Genomic DNA, 18,880 nt, shown 5'->3' on the forward strand with positions numbered 1-18,880 from the left:
TTGCTAAATTGATAATCAAAATCCACTTTAATACAGCAGTGGATTATTAACAAATCACTTTAGATCATAGTCCTATCCTTAACTAGACTCTGTTATCTCTAGTAATGCCCCAAACATAAAACAGAAGGAATCTCAAGTTCCCCTTCAAATAGAAATTCACCTTGGCAAACGTGCTTAATATCAGAAAACAATCAAAGGGTAAATGTCAGTAATCCATGCTGATCTTTAGTTTTCAGGCAACATTTGGCTGCCCTCTGTTTGACAGAAACATGCAAATGCCCATCTCAAAGCACCGATCAGTCCAGGAGACAAAATTTACAGTCCCTTTCATGAGCCGGCACATGTGATAATGCGCATTTCATATGCTGCAAATGAAAAAATAATTTTACCCTGGAATAGCATTTGTCTCTCAGTCAGATGACATCAAACATTTTTAATCTCCCTTTGACACAGACCATATACCTCATGAATAATTAAGTAATGATTCACAATTGGCCAGTTTTCCTTCATTTTTTTCCCTAACCCTGCAGACATCAAAGGACTGTTGTATAGGTAAGAGGAGAGGCTGATGCAAAGATCAATCAAATCATCTTATCACTCCATGTCTGGCTTCACTAAGGAGAAATGCTTCCTTAAACCAACTGCAGGAATCCCAACTGCAGCTTCAAAGTCTCAAACAGAGCTTCGCTCATTCCATCCCATAATTCTAATTCTGCCACACCTGTTTACTCATCTGTATGAGAGTCTGTGTGCAGTTATGTAAATACATCCCCCAGGTTGGCCAAGACTAAGTCCTCCTGCTGACTAACCTATACAAGGAGGGACCAGGGCTGCCCAGTGTAGAAAATGTTGCTTCAATGTAGTCATACAGCGTTCCAAGCACAGACGGAAACTGAGAAAATTTGGTTTGTGATTAAAATCTGTAGTTCATGCTCTTTTGTAAATATTTTGTTGAATGATTTGGTTTCCAATAGCATAAAAACTAAGAGAAAACAACTATTAGAGTAAGTCCTGGTCCTGGGCAGCCATTCCCTTCTTATTAAAATCAACAAGTGCTAAGCTAAGGATGGACTGGAATCCAATTACGCAGGATACTAAAACAAAGCATATTTCAGAAATGTGTTGCAGATACTCAGTTAGTATTAATTATGGCATGTTTGGCCTTCAAAAGTCATGCACTTAGAATTGAATTATTTCTCAAAACTTTTGGGTCTGATTTAATTTCCCTTGTTTTCTTACTTTAATCCACTGTTCTTAATAAAAGATGTGTTCAACTTTGACCAATAGGATTAAATTACCCTAGTTCAAATTTAAGCCAGCCTCTGGGTCACATTTTGCTAGAGATGCCTACAAGGGACTGACTTTGGCACGTGGTTGCCAGAAGATGGGTGCTGTTCTTGGACTAGGGCAAAGGCAAGTTTAAGGTTGGCACCAACTTCAAGTCATATTCCTTTGAGTAGACAGTTGGTACACTCCATCTGGGATCATCCTACAGATTAAATGTTGCTGAGACTCAGAAAAATGATACCCTAAAGTATGGCACATTGGCATGCTGAGTACTTTGAACTAAAGGAGCTTGGGAGGCCTCAGACACAAGGTCTCTCTCTTTGGACCTTATCCTGCTTCCATCTCCTGCTGGTTCCTCTTTTCCTTCTGAAGCGAATCATAGAAAACAGAATTCTTCTTCTCCAAGCCAGAACAAACTCACTGAAACTATTCTCTGACAAAGCAAGCCACAAGTCACCCTATTCCACTGTCTCTTCTTCTTGGGAAACCCTCATTATAAAGGGTTGGTACTCAGTATGCAAGAGAAAGAATGCTATGTAGAGAACCAAGAAATATCTGGACATATATATAGGACTTGCTGGGAGTTCCCCTCAGTCGCTCATCAATCATATCATGTAATATCCCGTTACATTTCTACACAAGTGTCCACTCTGCAGTTAATTGTAAATGTGGATGTGTTTACTCATTAGCTTCTGGATTCTTGTCCTAGAGGAAGGAGTAGTGCGGCAGAGCTTCTCATGGTATTGCATGCTTTCTGGAACGTGTGTTCTGTATTCAGCCATAGGAAGAAATTTGAACATTAGAAATAGGATAGGGTGAATCTCTGATCTTCTTGATTAAGAAATGGGTTACTTTCTGTTGTACTTTGCATGTTCTTTATTCCAGTTTTTACTAAAGAGGCAATTATGATCAGTGTCCTTCATTTTGCTATCCTGAAGAACTCATGCTCATTTAGAGGAAGCAAAACTAGGCCAGAGTAAGGTGTGAGTGAAGAAAACATTGGGGCTGAGCTTAGTTCCTTGCGGTTTCACCATCATTTCTGACCATTTTCCCTTGGTCTTCATTTCTAAACATTCCTATGCCACATAAAACTTTGTGGCATTACATGAATTTGCTATGTTTCCTCTTGGCACAAAATCACCAGCCACAATTCTTAGGATAGAGAAGGTAAGGTGTCTTACATTGTCTTGTCAGTGTGGTGGCATTCAAGTACAGTTACTTCATAGAAAATGTTTGGGATGGCGCCTGGTATCAGGAGGAAAACATGTAACAAATGTGGTTATCATTTATTAATGTTGTTTTATTGTTGCTGCAACTCTTGAGGGACAACTGGAGAAGCAAATCTCTACCTGTCCTCAGTACTGGCTTACTGTAAGTACATACACTTAATGTCTTTGCAATCAGTTTCATGTAGAGGTCTCAAAGAAAGCCTTTTCCATATGCACCATACATTATGAATAATTTATGTTGTATGTATGAACATACGTACACATATAAAGTCACTGAAGGCTCAAAACAAGCTCTTTATTCAATTAGGAAAAGGTATTTCAGTGTTGATGTTTTTCGGAGCAGATGAGCTTGTAGACTAATCCAGGAGAGAAAGTTGTCTTGAAGAAAATTGTGTATTGGGGTGGGGGAACCATATGTAAATTTATGGATAAGAATATTTGCATAATCTGTTACATAATCTTTCAGGATAAAGAGAGGACTAACCTGGGCAGATCACAATTCATTTCCAATCATTTTGTATCTTCCATGAAAATCAACCCTAAATTCTAAATGCAGCTCCATTGTTTTTCTATAGTAAATCAGTTTATTGAACCATACATCTTAATATATATAAACCTATGTTTAATTATTTCATCAGTAAAGTGAAATCTTTTTTTCTACTTCTCCACCACATCAATAAAAAGTGTTTTTCAACACCAGCTTGAAGGCATCTTACACTCCATGAACTGCTAGAAGAAACTTCTATCTCATGATGAAGCCTTGAAAACTTGAATCTCTCTGATCGCACTTGGTTTGAAAATTCAAGCTGAATTTTGAGTTGCTGTATTTCTGTGTTTCCTGGAACCAGCCTCTGACAGCAGTGGACAACCCTGACGCAGCATGCTAAAGATGACAGAATAACCAGATAGCGCAGCACGTGCTTGCTGTCTCAATCTTCAGGAGGCAGAGGCCAGAGAGTTGTGAGTCTGAGGCCAGCCTGGACTGCAGAAATGGCTGAGGGCAAAGCATTCGCCATGAAAACATGGAGGCTTGAGTTCAGATCCCCAGAACCACATAAAAGCCACACACAAGATGGCATGTTTGTGATCCAATGCGTCAGCGGCAGGATGGCAAGAGACAGACAAATGCTCAGATTATGGGCAGGCTAGTTTAACAGACGCAGGAAAAGCCAAAGACTCTGTCTCAAACAAGGTCGTCCTCTCAGGTCTATACTGCATGCCGTGGCATGTGTATGCCAACACACACAGTCAAACATTCATACTCTTCCCCCTCAAAGGCAGACACACAGAGAGAGGCAGACATTCACACACACTTTCACACACAGCAAACATTCACACACACACACACACACACACACACACACACGCAGACCAAAAAAAAAAAAAGCAAAAAAAAACCCCACAAATGTAACCTTCCCCACAACAATAATAAAGAAGTAGATGAATAGATAAATAAATTAAATAAATAAATGGCAGAAATCCAAAGACAAGTTAGGAATCTTCAAGGCTTCCAGCATCAGACCTACATGGGCGTGTTGGTTGCTTAGGAAGTGTAAAAGCACAAAACTGTGACTCGACAAGGCTTTGTTTATGCTAAATCTACTTTTACTTGATAATCAGCTCCTGATGGATGAAAATGATAGAAGAGGCACTTATTCTATTAACTTTCCAAGGAGTACGTAGTTGTGCTCAGAGAGGTCATGGACAAAAGTCAGTCCAAAAGAGCCCATGGAAACGAGGCTCCCTCCCTCTCACAGCATTCCCACAGCCTCTCCTGTGTGGGCATCTATCTGGTGTGAGAGAGTGGGTACATTTCTGCCCGAGTCAAGGTGGATTTTTCTAGTTACTTCAGTATGAAAAAGGAATTTTTAAAAGTGCCCTCCCCACTTTATTGCAATAAACTTCCTATTAAGTAAATCAAACTACATTTAGATACCCACATATGCCAGAGCCACTCAGCACATAGTCTAAGAGTCGTGATACTGTGCCCCAAGGAGGGTTCTTGGTCAAGGTGTTTTAAGGTCTCAATTAAGATCAACACAATGTTTGATTAATATTTCAGTACGAGTCTCTTTGATCTCTACTTTATTTGGACTTCCTTCTTGCCTATCTTTTTTCACTTCCATAAAAGTATATGCTGGGCAGAGTACATACATATAAGTACTTTTCTACATATAAAAGTAAATGAGATGTAAATCTTACTGCTTTTATGCCAGTTCTTTCAAAAACTAAAATAAAATAAATGGAACACATGCAAACATGCTGTGGTGGTTTGAAAGAAAATGGCCCCCAAGGGGATTAGCACTATTTGGAGGTATGGCCTTGTTAGAGGAAGTGTGTCACTGTGGGGGTAGGCTCTGAGGTCTCTTTTGTTCAAGCTTCCCTCAATGTGACAGTTGACTTCCTGTTGTCTGAAAGATGTAGCTCTCTTCAGCTCCAGCACGACATCTGTCTACACAGGGCCATGTTCCCAATCCTGATGATAATGAACTGAATCTCTGAAGCTGTAAGTTGGCCACCCAAATTAAATTTTTTCTTTAATAAGCATTGCCATGATCATGGTATCTCTTCATAGCAATTAAAAAACCCTAACTAAGACAGAAGTTGGTGCCAGGGATTGGAGTATTGCTGTGCTAGGCTTAGCCATGTTTTTGTTTGCAGAAGCATGGGCCTTGGCTCTTTGAGTTAGAAAAGTTCCTTGTTAGAGGAAGTGTGTCACTGTGGGGGCAGGCTCTGAGAGTCTCTTTTGCTCCAGTTTCTCTCTGTGCTGGGTGGTGGTGGTGCACACCTTTAATCCCAGCACTCAGGAGGCAGAGGTAGACAGATCTCAATGAGTTCGAAGCTAGCCTGGTCTACAGAATGAGTTCCGGGACTGTCAGGAGTGTTGCAAAGAGAAGCTCTGTCTCAAATATAAACGCCCCTCCCTCCCCCAAAAAGGGGGTTGTTACGGTCCTGGTGTCTCTTAACAGCAATAAAATCCTAAACTAAGTCACCAGCATACAATGGAGAACATTACTCCTATTTCTCTACCTACAGAAATCTGAGAAGAAGCAGGGCAAGAGAATGAGCTGGTAAATTTCAAGAGAGATTATGAAACAGGCAGCCCGCAGGCTTGAGGGCAGAATGCGGGGCCTATAAACACAGGGGGAGCATATTTAAGAAACAAATTAAATCAGCATCAGGCGGAGGAGTGGGTTACCAAGCAATCACACTTTACATTTAAATCTCTAAGCTCGGGAAGATTAGCTCTCACCTGGTTACTAACCCTCCGCTTGAACACACAAATAAGCAGGCTCAGGAGAGGTGGTCTCAGTGAAACATTCCTGGCCCATGAATGCTGCGCACAGCTCCGAACCCGAGCCTGACCAGCTGAGCTGTGGGGCTCCATCTCCCACACCAGGCTGCTGCAAGTCAGGTCTGTTTTCTTTGGTGCCTTACTTTGGCCTCCTTGCATCACAGATATCCCATGTCAATATTCATCACACATATTTTATTGCATTCAAGTTTAGTAAAACATACATAAACTGAAAAAAATGTTTGTTTTATAAGGTAAACAAGGCTCAGTGGCTAAAGACACTGGCTATAGATGCTGATGACTTAAGTTCCATGTCCAGATCCTACCTCGTGGAAAGAGGAAACCGAACCACTAGTTACTTTACAGTATAATATATATACACTACATGTTTTATGTGTGATAGCCACACATGGCGCTGGGGCATGCCCTCCTCCCCCAACCCACACATATGTACTAAAATTAAAAAAAATAGTGAAGTGTAAAATTGCAAAACAGAAGGCAAAGAAAGGGTCTCTGGTGCACACCTTGCTTTGGGACAGACTATTATATAGATGCTCATTTGTCTGCCAAGCTGAAGCTCTGCTGCAGAAACAAGTGAAAATGTGAAGACACCTTGTTCCCCTGGGCTGCCTGTGTTACTCTCTCTGGTGTTCTCTCAGCAGACTCAGATGTGGGCTGGGATCCTGCTGATAACCCAACCACAGGAAGGTTGTCCTCGGAACATGTTACTCTGGCTATGGCTTCCTAACATTGTTCCTCCCGTGGCTCCAAGTAGAAAGCTGAGCCGGGGAGGACAGGAACGGACCTGGCTGATCTTCAAACAAGGACGAGGCAAGGCTCTCTTGCACAGAGAGCTTCCTCAGTTATGCAGTCTTCCCGCCCCCCTGCACCCAGTAGTAGGCCCATCTGTTGGCCTCATGGGCCGGCAGCTGCATTGAGAACAGAATATTAACATTCTTAATGTCAGGGGGTTGTGAAATTTTGCTTTTGTGACAAGAAGTCTTCAGGGCCATAATTAACAGAGCAGGGGATTTCAGCCCAAATAGTGTAACTCCTTTAAAACTATGCCATCTGCTAGCCTTATGTCCTCAACTGAGCTGGGTCTGGAAAGCAGCAGCGGAGAAAGAAAGAAAATCATAAGAACTCATTTTCAGCATATTCCAAGGGAACAGGGAGTATTGAGAAGACAGTGTGAAAGGCGGGGTGTGCTCTGTCCACTGTCCACGAAGGGAGAAAATGGGGCTATAATAACTGAGCTTCTGTGCTAAGCTTTTGCCAGCATAAATGGGGTTATAGGTTTGGGGAGCACAGGCTTAAGAGCACAAAATTACAGAATTCACACTTCCTAGTCCCCCCCATTATCTCTCCTCTATCACCCCGTTTCCTCAAACTTGAAAACCAACTTCATTTTGCTCATGCATGTCTAAGCCTCATACTGGTGCTTCTAGACTCATACTGTGTGTAGGATCTCCAAGAGCACACAAGACCCCTCTAGGCCCTATTCTCTACCTGGGTATCTTCCTCCCCCACAAATGGAGATTGCAATAGAAGCAATATCAATTTTTATTTGGGCCAGATTCTAAGGATATAAAGATGCATAGATATAGTCTCCATCCTAGTCACAAAACAGCTCATTTCATCCAAGGGTTGGCTGCTACAATTAAGAAGAACCACAGGGCACCCAAAACAAAAGAATGACCAGGGTCAGGATGAATAAAACAGACTGAGTTTCTCAGAAGACGTGTGAGGGGAGAAGCAAAGTTGATAAGGTAGAAAGAGATGAAGGGGGAAAGCCGGAGGCAGAAACAAGCTGATCGCACAGTAAGAGTGTCTTGGTAATGATTCAGAATCTCTTGGGCGTGGAACTCCAGCTCCAGAGCCCTAAAGCTGAGCAGAGGACAAGCTAGGAGGGCCTTAAAATGCTGTTACAGGATTCAGGCTTTACCCTTTAGAAACCCATCAATTCAACAGCTGTAGTTGCCATTTCCATAGATGCTGCTGCTCGGGGCAGCGGAAAGTGCAGATTTTTAAAAATTAATTGTATTTTAAAGCTTTTTCATAATTTTATGAGTTTTTATTTTATAAGGAAGGGGTTTTGCCTGCATGTTTGTGTGTGCGCCACTTATGTGCCTAGTGCTCAAAGAGGCTGGATGAGGCCATTAAACATCCTGTACCTAGAGTTAAAGACAGCTGTGAACTACCATATGGGTACAGGCCCTCTGAGCCCTCTCTCCAATTCCTAAATTATTTTTTAATTAAGATATAATTCTATCATTTCCACTTTCCTCTCCTCCCTCCAACTCATCCTATACTCCTCTCATAAATTCGTGGCCTTTTTCCTTCGTTATTATTGTTACATAGAAGTAGATGTTTGTAATAATATACATGAAGAAATACACAAATAAAACCCGCTAAGTCTATTTAGGATCTCTTGTATGTATACATATTTAGGGCTGACCATTTACTATTGGATAACCAATTAGAGGGCTTATCCCCAAGGAAGACTAATTCTCCCACTCTTGGTAGATAATTGCCATTCGATAGAGGACACAGCAGTCTGGAAAAACAGTTATCTGGCTAGAATAAGTCCAGCGGAGCAGAAAATACAGACGCGGGAGTGAAACGCTGACTATTTACTGGTTAAGTGGACTTTGAGATTCCTGCTTATTCTACCTGGCTGTTTCAGCAGAAAGAGGTGGCTAGCTCTGCTGCAGTGAAGGGAGGTGAAAGCTGAGCTAAGTTGCATCTCAAATGCAAGGTGTAAGATGCATAGGACCAGGAAAGTTGGAGATAAACTTCTGACAAAGTTTGCTGTATGTATGTGTGGTGGTGGGGCGGGGGGAGGCAAGTGTATAATTTTATCTGTACAAGAGAAAAAAGATATACAAAGTGGGAAGAGGCACAGGAAGAACACGAGCTTGCATGCTTCCGTCACTCTACAGCACCTAATACTGAGGTCACCAAGTTGAAGGGTCTCACGAAACAGCTGCTTAGGCATCGCTTAAGAGGTGCTTATAGTCAAACCACAGAAGATAACACGTAAGGCGACGTTCCCTAAAAGATTATTGGAAGTGTGTTGGCTGATTGAATCTTTCATTTACTCAACAAATCTTTACTAAGCACTATATATAATTAACAGTTGAAGACTGAAATGTGGTAGAGCCGGACAGGCTGCTGAGATAGCTAGGTGTTGAGCTTCCTAGCGGCTTTAAACAGTGGTTTTCAACGAAGGTGATTTTGACCCCTGGAGACATTTGAGAATATCCCAAGACATTTTTTTTTTGTCACAGTGCATAGGAAGTAAAAATAGCACCTGATAATTAAGAGTACAAAGTATGATTAACCATCCTGCTTTAGGACAGCCAACACAAAGAAAAGAATTATTGGTCCTTAAAATGCCAATAATGGCAAGATTGGCAAACCTTGATGTGTAACCGCCTTGTCCGTTTTCATCTTCTCTCTCTGTGTCTACTCCCAGCTTCCCAGTATCTACCAATGAAAGGATTAATGCTTCCTAGGATGTTTGACTTCATGACTGATGTCTGTTCTGGTTGGGCATTTGTCATTTGCTATAGTAAAATAATACTCAGGGCAAGATGTGCTGACACTATAGCAAATGACAGTGGGGGAAATACTGTTTCTTACATAATCGTCAAGCCAATCATTTTCCACCCTGAAGCTTGTATATATATCTTATTCAATAGGAGGAGGAACCAATACGTTTTGGCTAAGTGGCTCAGTGTGTCTAAAGCTTTCATAGAAACACTTTAAAAATGAAATATCCCATGGAACTTCCATTGCAAAGGAAGTCTGTTTTGAATATGTTGTTTCCCTCAGAACATCTTCACATATTGATGCGGTTAGTGACTAAAGATAAACATAAAATATTAATCAACCACCTACAACGCCGCTTGCTGCTCAATGCTACTGGGAGTTAGGCAGCTGAATTATGCTTATTATAAAGTGCTGTAAATTGGAAAAACAGTTTGGTAAAGGCTCATAATTTTCATGCTCACACAACTTGAAACAGAGTAACATGCTCTTTAGTTTAACATCCTTCAACGTTCCTTTCCTTCCACCTCGTCGGAATTCTCAGATCTAAATAGGTGGCATTGGTGCAAACCCTGCTTTCCCCAAAGGGTATCTTTTTAGCAAATAATGTAAGCATTGTAACTATAGGCTGCTGGGAAAAATACATGTACAAGGGCTGTCTTCAAGAATATTTTTATTTCTAATTTGCACAAAAAAACATTCTTTTAGCAAATAGAAGCTACCACCAAATGGGGAGGGCTTTCATATAAGATTTAAGCCACTGTTTGTTATATTGAAGTGGCATTCAACAACTGCCCTAAAATAAAATTAAAAAAAATCAAAGGATATGAACTAAGCAAAGACCTTTAAAAAGTATAACGTAAGGATTTGAGGTGTCACCTCCGTGGTAGGTCTCTTGTACAGTCTCTGAAGTCCTGGGTTTGATCCACAAAAGAAAATGAAGAAAGCAGAAAGGCAAACAAATATTATGTTCACTGTCATTGAGGAAATGGGACCTTGAAAGATAGTGCTCTAGATGGGGACAAGAGAAAACAAAAAGAAGCAACTGTTTGTTGCTTTTTAATATTAAAGTGATTTCTTGCCACTTGAAATCTCCCCTGCTGAAATGGCTTTAAACATGTGTCCTGGTTTTTGTTGTTGTTGTTGTTTGTTTCTTGGTTTGTTGTTTGTTCTTTTAGTCTCAAAGAGCCTACCTATGCGTAAGTTTCTCTGCAATGTCTGTTCATGAAACACTTGTGTTACATGTAAGGCTTAGTGTTATGTCCCTTTGGAAATTTGGCAATTTGAACTTGTTCATACATGCCAAGAGATTGATTGCAAGGTCAAATGTATTTTGTGGACCTCAACAGGGCAATAGTCTTAAGAGTCTGTAAGAAAATAGGTTCTGTTCAAAGCCCCTAAGTGATTACTGACCCTAAAGCCCATCTGGATTGTTCTTCAGTCAAATTCACTTAGAACAAAGGGATCCATAGTAGATAATTATTAAATATTTGACAGATAAATGGTCGTGGACATTGAAAATATGTAGCTCTTTCATGATATCTGATACTTAAGATATTATATTCATTCATTCAGTTCACTTGCAATTTTAGGAAGCTGCCTTTCAACACATATGCATGTTTGACACTCCCAACCAATCCAGGCGAAAGATAATCTATTTAATAGAAATATTCTTAAATTAAATAAATAATTTATCTGGTGATATGAGATTCAACTAATAATACATACCAAACGCAAACTTTGCTAGTGCTTTAGTTTCAGCAGACTTCAAATACCTAGCTTGTTTGGGTCTCAAAAATGAACAATAGCTATTACATCACCCATGGAAGCTGCATGGCTTGGCAGTCCCTTCATGTGAGTATGAAGGCTGAGTATATCTAATGTCTGCTCAACAGGTGGTGAGTGTCTACTTCTTCGGGTTACTCATTCTTTCTAATTTTCCGTTCTTGTGCCTGACAAGCAGGAAACATAAAACTACCCATGTCCTGTGTTGTTGCTAGACATAAATAAGTTAAACAGTGCACTTGAAAGAGTAATTTTATGTTTATTCATAGGAGAACAAAATATTGAAGTTGAAAAAAACCTCAGTTATTCATTCTTTTTCTATCCATATCATTGAAAATGAGAAAATTAAGCCACAGGAAGGTCACAAAGTTTGTCAGTGATGAATCTAAAATCAAAGCTTTGTTCTCAGGATAGCCAGCTAAATACTATCTATACCCCGCAAGGCAGAAGTTAGGCTAATTTTGAAATAATTAATGGTAAATTTTGTGTCAAAGAACACACAATAAAGTTCTATCTTTTATCTATACACACATGCATACGACACACTAAATAGTAACACTCACCAATCTTCTTCTTATGCCTGAGGAGGAATTTGAGTGGAACGACGGGCTGACACGTTAAACTCTTTGTCCTCTACTGCAAACGTTCAGGTTGTGTGCTCTCTGTAGAGACGCTGAACCCTTGAAGTCAGAGCAGTGGGAGGGAGACGCAGTACCGGCTCCTCTGCCTTTTCTTCTTTCTCATTCTAAGGTCCTGAGGGATTCTACTCTGGAAATTGTCCTGCTGTTTTGAGAAGAACTTGAATGTTTTAATAGTTAGCTTTTGTATTGGTCAGTTTCCATCACAATAGTGAAATACCTTAGGCTGTTAGAGCCTATGGGTTTGTTTTAATTCACAACCCTGGTGGTTCCAGTCTGAGACTAAGCTGCTCCATTCTTTTCGCTGGTCAGGGCTCATCATGCATGCTGGGAGTGTGTAGCGGAACAAGCCACTCCTATCGCAAGGCAGGAAGCAAAGACAGAAACATGGGGAATTCTCACAGTTCTTCAAAGATTTGCTCTTGATGACCTAAGAACCTTCTTGAGATATACATCAATTCCCAGTTGTTCCATCCCAGTGACCAAACCTTTACCATTTACACTTTAGGATCATTCAACATCCAGCAATGACAACCTTTTATTCTGAATATGCTCAAAATCACAAAAGGCACAATATATAACAATGAAAGGCACTGGTTCCTGATCATCTTGACCAAACTAGCAACATTCTGTCTATATTTTCTATTCCATATATGTTCACATTTGTAGATACATGTGTTCAGGCACACACATGCACATGCTCTCTCTCTCGATTTTTTTTTGGATTTTTAAAAGTAAATCTTAGCTATGTTTTATTGTTTATAATCCTACTCTTTTATGACTATCTGTCACATAAAGACATTAAAAATATAATTATAGTGCTAGTATCACATGAAAACATTAAAAATGAATCCTTAGTATCATCTAATATTCAAATTATACTCAAATTCCCTAAGTTTTCTTTTAAAAATGTATATGCTAACCAAAAAGCTATTTACAATTAATATCTGCTGGAAAATGGGAAATCTATTTTTTATGATGGAATGTCACTCAGTATATCAGCCAAACTCCAGGGGGGGCAAGCCCCATGTCTGGGAGTAGTTGGCCAACACAAAATGAACTCCATGGTTTTCTGTGTGGGGCGGTATTTTTTTTTTGCCTCATTTTTTTTTGTTTGGGCATTTTCTTATCTTAATGGTTTTGTGTTTGTTTTGATTTTGTCAGTTTCACCTCTGCTACTCCTCCCAGTTCTTCTCCATCTTCCCTCTCATCCAGGTACCACCCCTTTTCTGTCTCTTATTAGAAAACAAGCAGGCTTCTAAGGCATAAGAGTAAAATTTAATAAGACAACACAAACATCTGAATGAGACAAAACGACCAAACAGAAGGAAAAGAGCTCAAGAGAAGGCACAAGAAACAAATAAATGTTGAGCATTTCCTTAAAGGTCTTTTAGCCATTTTAGATTCCTCTGTTGAGAGTTCTCTGTTTAGGTATTCACGCCAACTTTTTTATTCGATTATTTGTTCTTTTGATGACCAATTTCTTGAGTTCTTTGTATATTTTGGAGATCAGACCTCTGTCTGATATGGGGTTGGTGAAGATCTTTTTCCATTCTGTAGGCTGTTGTTTGTCTTGTTGACCATGTCCTTCGCTTTACAGAAGCTTTTCAGTTTCAGGGGGGCCCATTTATTAATTGTTTCTCTCAGGGTCTGTGCTACTGAGGTTATATTTAGGGAGTAGTCTCCAGTGCCAATGTGTTCAAGTGGGAACACTTTCTCTTCTATGAGGTTTAGGGTGGTTGGCTTTATGTTGAGGTCTTTGATCGATTTAGACTTGTGTTTTGTGTATGGTGATAGATATGGATCTATTTTCATTCTTCTACAAGTTGATATCCAGTTATGTCAGCCCCATTACTAAATATAATTTCTTTTTTCCATTTTATATTTTTTTTGCTTCTTTGTCAAAAATCAGAATGTTCAGAGAAATGCAAATCTAAACAACTCTGAGATTCCATCTTACACCTGTAAAAATGGCCAATATCAAAAACATTGATGACAACTTATGCTGGAGAAAATGTAGGGTAAAGAGAACCCTTGTGCATTCTGGTGGGAGTGCAAACTGGTACAGCCCCTTTTGGATATCAGTATGGCGGTTTCTCAGAAAATTAGGAAACAACCTTCCTGAAGACACAACAACATCACTTTTGGGTATACACCCAAAGGATGCTCAATCATGCCACAAGGACATGTGCTCAACTATGTTCATAGCAGCACTGTTTGTCATAGCCAGAACCTGCAAAAAAACTAAATGGTCCTTGATCAAAGAATGGATAAGGAAAATGTAGTACATTTACACAATGGAATTTTATACAGCAGAAAAAATAATGACAGCTTGAAATTTGCAGGCAAATGGATGGATCTAGAAAACATCATATTGATTGAGGTAACCCAGACCCAGAAAGACAATTATCATATTTACTCACTCATAAGTGGTTTTTTAGACATAAAGCAAAAAAAATCAGCGTACAATTCACAATCCCAGAGAACCTAGAAAACAAATGAGGACCTAAGAGATACATACATGGATTTAATTTACATAAGAAGTAGAAACAGACAAGATCTCCTGAGTAAATTGGGAGCACAGGAGAGGAAGGGAGGGGAGCAGAGAAGAATGTATAGCTCAATAAAATCAATAAAGAAGAAAGCCTTGAAAAAAGAGAAACAGATAGATGCAGAGACCTACTTGTTCGCACACTTCGGAAGCCCATAAAAACTCTAACTGGAAAAAATTAAAAAAAGCCTGGCGGTGGTGGCACATGCCTTTAATCCCAGCACTCGGGAGGCAGAGGCAGGCGGATCTCTGTGAGTTCGAGACCAACTACAAGAGATAGTTCCAGGACAGGCTCCAAAACCACAGAGAAACCCTGTCTCAAAAAACAAACAAACAAACAAACAAAAAACCAAAACACTCTAACTGGAAGCCATAAGACAAATGCAAAGGACCTATATGGTAAAAGGAGAGAAAAAATAGAAAAGTAAAACAGAAATGAAAAATAAGATAAAATTTTAAAAAGAAAAGAAAGTCCTGACAAGGAACCTCCAAAGATACCATTGAGTTCATTTTCTATCAGCAATCTATGGCTGGACGTGCAGCCTACCCTTAAGAATACTTTGTTCCCCTCTTTAAGATTCTCTTAGAGAAAACTAAACTTCCATTTTCAAATAGTTATCCATTGAAGAGAGCGTCTGGTTTAGAGATGGGGCCTATGTCCACTTCTTCCAGCTCTCAGGCCCCGTCCAGTACAAAACCATGCAGGATCTGTGCATGCTGCCTCAGTCAGTCTGTATGAGTTTGTATCAGTTTTAATAAGGATCACTTAGAGGGCCTTATTTCTTGGTGTCCTCCATTTATTCTAGCTGTAAAGAGAGAATGATTTCAACAATAGTAAAAGCTTGGCCAGTCTGTGGTAGCCTCAGTAGACAGAGAAGGAAAGAAAAGAATACATTTCTTAGTTGTATATTTGTTTTGTGGGTGTGGGGGGATGCATACATGCCATAGCACACTGGTGGACATCAGAGGACACTTTGGGGGAGATGATTCTTTCCTTTCCCAGATGGATCCTGGGGATTTTCATGTCATCAGTCTTGGTAGTAGGTAGCTTGACCAAGTGAATCATCTCACCAGCCCTTCTTTAAACATTTTTCTTTTCCTGAGGTGCTTGTGAGCAATCTAGGGGCTTACGACATACCTAAGCATACTCTACGAGAAAGCAAACTTCTCCCTTTTTATTTTTAAGATTTATTTTTAATGTGTGTTTGTCGCCTGTGTATTCTTAAACATTGATACCTGGAGAGGGCATTGGACTTTCTAAAGCTGGAATCATAGGCTGTTGTGAGCCGCCTGGTGTGGGTGCTAGAAACTAAACTTAGGTCAAGAGAGGTAAGCACTCTTACCTGCCTAGCCATTTCTTCAACTCCCAGCCCACCTCTTGAATGTGTATTTTAAAATTAGTTTGTTTGAATCAAAATCTAAACGTGATCTTAAAACTGAAGAGTTGACATTTTCTAAGTCCCTCCAAATATTTGCTTTCTTGCCTACGGCCATTCCCATGTTACCATCTTGCTGTTGAAAAATGTACTATTGGTCTTATTTAGCCGACTGCATCCTCGTGGTATTAATCAGTGTGTTTCTCTACCCCTTATACTCCCGATAAACTGGTAAGTCGGTGGATTCCGGTTCAATTTTCAAGCACTCGTACTCAGAGGCAGTCCTTGCCATCTGGGTGTCTAGCTCGCTTTTGGAGATGAGGGTCAGCAGTGAGCTCCAGTGTTACCAGACTGCTCTGTAACGGAGGACTTTTTCTTACCTATGCATTACTTTAGTCAAACTTGGGAAGGGAACAACCTCCATTTCTACCTTCATTTCTGCGTCTGCCCTTCTTAGGTGGGATTGCAGCAAAAGGCAGTAAGCTCACCTACTCCTCAGTTCGAGAGAAAATCAGAAGAGACAAGTGGGATCTTTTTCTGCTTTAGAAAGTTTTACTTTCAATTAATTTTTTAGATTACCACCATAAATTAACTTTTATATGTTTGATATATAAGCAAACCATGGTGCTTATTCTTTCTGTTCTTGAAATATCTCCTTCGGAGCTTGACGTTGTGGCACGCGCCTTTAATCCCAGCACTCCAGAAGCAAAGGCAAGAGGCTTTCTTGTGAGTTCAAGGACAGCCTAGTCTACTTGCCTGGTATACAAAGAACATTCCTGCACAGCAAGGGCTGTCACACAAAGAAACTCTATCTCAATCCATCCCCACCCCACCCACTTCTACAAAAAGCAGAAAGAAAGGAATATCTCCTTTGGCAGCAAGTGTCTCCTAGCTTGGCATTGGGTCCTCTTAACTCGTCCTGACTTTGGCAGCCTCTTTATTTCCTGGCTCGATAAGATGATCCAGAATGATATTACAGGCAGTATTCCCCGCAGACTTGGGAGTACCAGACTCAGTTTATATGCTTCCCTGGAATTGCTTGGCCACAGATTTTTGTTCAGGGTTAGTAATCTTCCAAGAATGCCAAATGGCACTGACCATAGCCACAGAGAATCTTGTTAAGAATCTTAAGAACCATTAAGTTTTATCACCACCTTTGAAATGGAAGGCAAGTTATTGCTATAGAACACCCCCTTTTGGGTGAAGCAGATGCTCTCTGTCCTCTTGTGTTGCTGAGGGCCCAACCCCACAGCATCTCAATCTGCATGTTTATCCTTCCACTGCTAAATCCCACCTGCTCACCATTGAACCTCCAGGCAGCAGGCTGTAGGCTGTAGGAAGGGTAGTATAAGTTGCACCAGCTGACAAGTCACCATGGTACATTATGGCTCCATTAGTCACACCGCCTGAGGGACCAAGGAAGGGGACTAGAAACAAAGCCAAACTTTGACCTGTGAGGGAAGGAAGAGAAGAAGAGCCTAGAAGTGTGTTTGTCTTTGTGAGCTCCTTGTGAGACAGAGCACAGTGCAACAGAAGGCATTACTCCGTGCTGTGGTTTTGCTGGAGTCTCTCGTGGCTGGGTAACCAGCTAGACAGTCTAGAGCTTTAGCGAGCTGATGGCACACTGCCTTGTATGTGATACCCTTCCTCTTTTTGGTTTTCTCTTCACTTTTGCTTCCCTGCAGTCACCACACAAAGAACAGCAATAAATAGTTAAAATGTGGGTTTTAATGAGAAAATACATTAATATTTCTAGTAGGTAGCAATAGTATATGAATTGTCAAGATCACATTTAGCAGCCAAGGAAATAGCAGAGGCATTGGGGGACATGGAAGAGACTGTGGATTTGACCTCAACAACAGCAGCAGCAACAACAACAACAACACCCACACACATACACACCATTGCAACCATTTTAGCTGCCAACACAGTCAGTCTAGGCTTTGCACTTCCACATTCTATAGATTAAATTGAAGAGTTGCGGTACACACTCTTTTGGAAAATATGAACTTCGTGTATGTGCCTTCATGTATGTGTGTGCAGTGCAGACATGTCACAGCAGCCATGTGGAGGTCAGAGGACAACTTGAAGTGTTGGTCTTCACCTTTTACCTTGTTCAAGATAGGTCTCTTGTTCTCCACTGCCTACACAAGGCCACCTGGCCCACACGCTTCCAGGTGTTAGTATTCAGGCATCTGTACTGGCCTGCCCTTGGGATCCTGACTGTGTGAGTTCTCAGCTGCAGCTACTAGAGGTGTTGAATTGTCAGCAAAACTTTCAAAGATAAGTTTCTGTATTAATCAGACGTTTTCTTTTTACTTTTTACTCATTTTACATTCCAACTACAGTCCTCCCTCCCATGCCTCCCCCACTCAGACTTTGTCAAGGCTCTGATGGCCTAAATGACTTAAAAGAAAAAACATGTATTTTGGCTCATGGGTCCAGAAGCTTCTGTCCATCATGGCTGGCAGGATACGACAGAGCAAAACATCTCGTATAATGAAAGACAAAAGGCAGACCAGCACCACCACTTTAATGCATCCAGAGCCATCACTATGGGCTACTGCTGTCCTGGGTTAGGGGGGTGGATGGGTTCTTCCCCTCTTAGTTACTCCTTTCTTGACGTGTGCTCATCAGCACACCCAGAATATGCTTTCCTGACATCCAAGGTGCTTATCGATCCAATCAGATTGGCACTCAGAGTTGGCCACCACAGTTTCTTTGTGCAATGGACCCATCCTTCCCTATGCAGACGTATTCTAGGACACTCACCTGGCGACCACCTATATTTGCCAAATCTTAACATCTTTTCCTCAATCCAGGAGCAACTCTGTTACTCGCTCCTCAGAAATCTTTTCCTCAGTCCTCTACCGAGTACAATCATTTTCCTGTCTTTGAATTTTTCATTCTCCCCTTTCAATAATTTCTCAGCATACACACCCCAAATAATATTTGGCATTTTCTAAAACTGATATAGAGTATATTATAGCTTTGTGCAGTGCACTCCTTGACATTATTTTTAAGATTTATATGTTGATGTTCACAGCCTTCGTTCATTAAATTAAACCATTGCTCTTTAGTCCACTGCCTGGATATTTCACAATGTGTATTTGTTCATTCTTTTCCACGGATATCTAGGTTTTTCCTAAATGTCACTACTTAACAGT

The sequence above is a fragment of the Microtus pennsylvanicus genome, chromosome 9 (assembly GCF_037038515.1).
Source record: "Microtus pennsylvanicus isolate mMicPen1 chromosome 9, mMicPen1.hap1, whole genome shotgun sequence".
NCBI lineage: Eukaryota > Metazoa > Chordata > Mammalia > Rodentia > Cricetidae > Microtus > Microtus pennsylvanicus.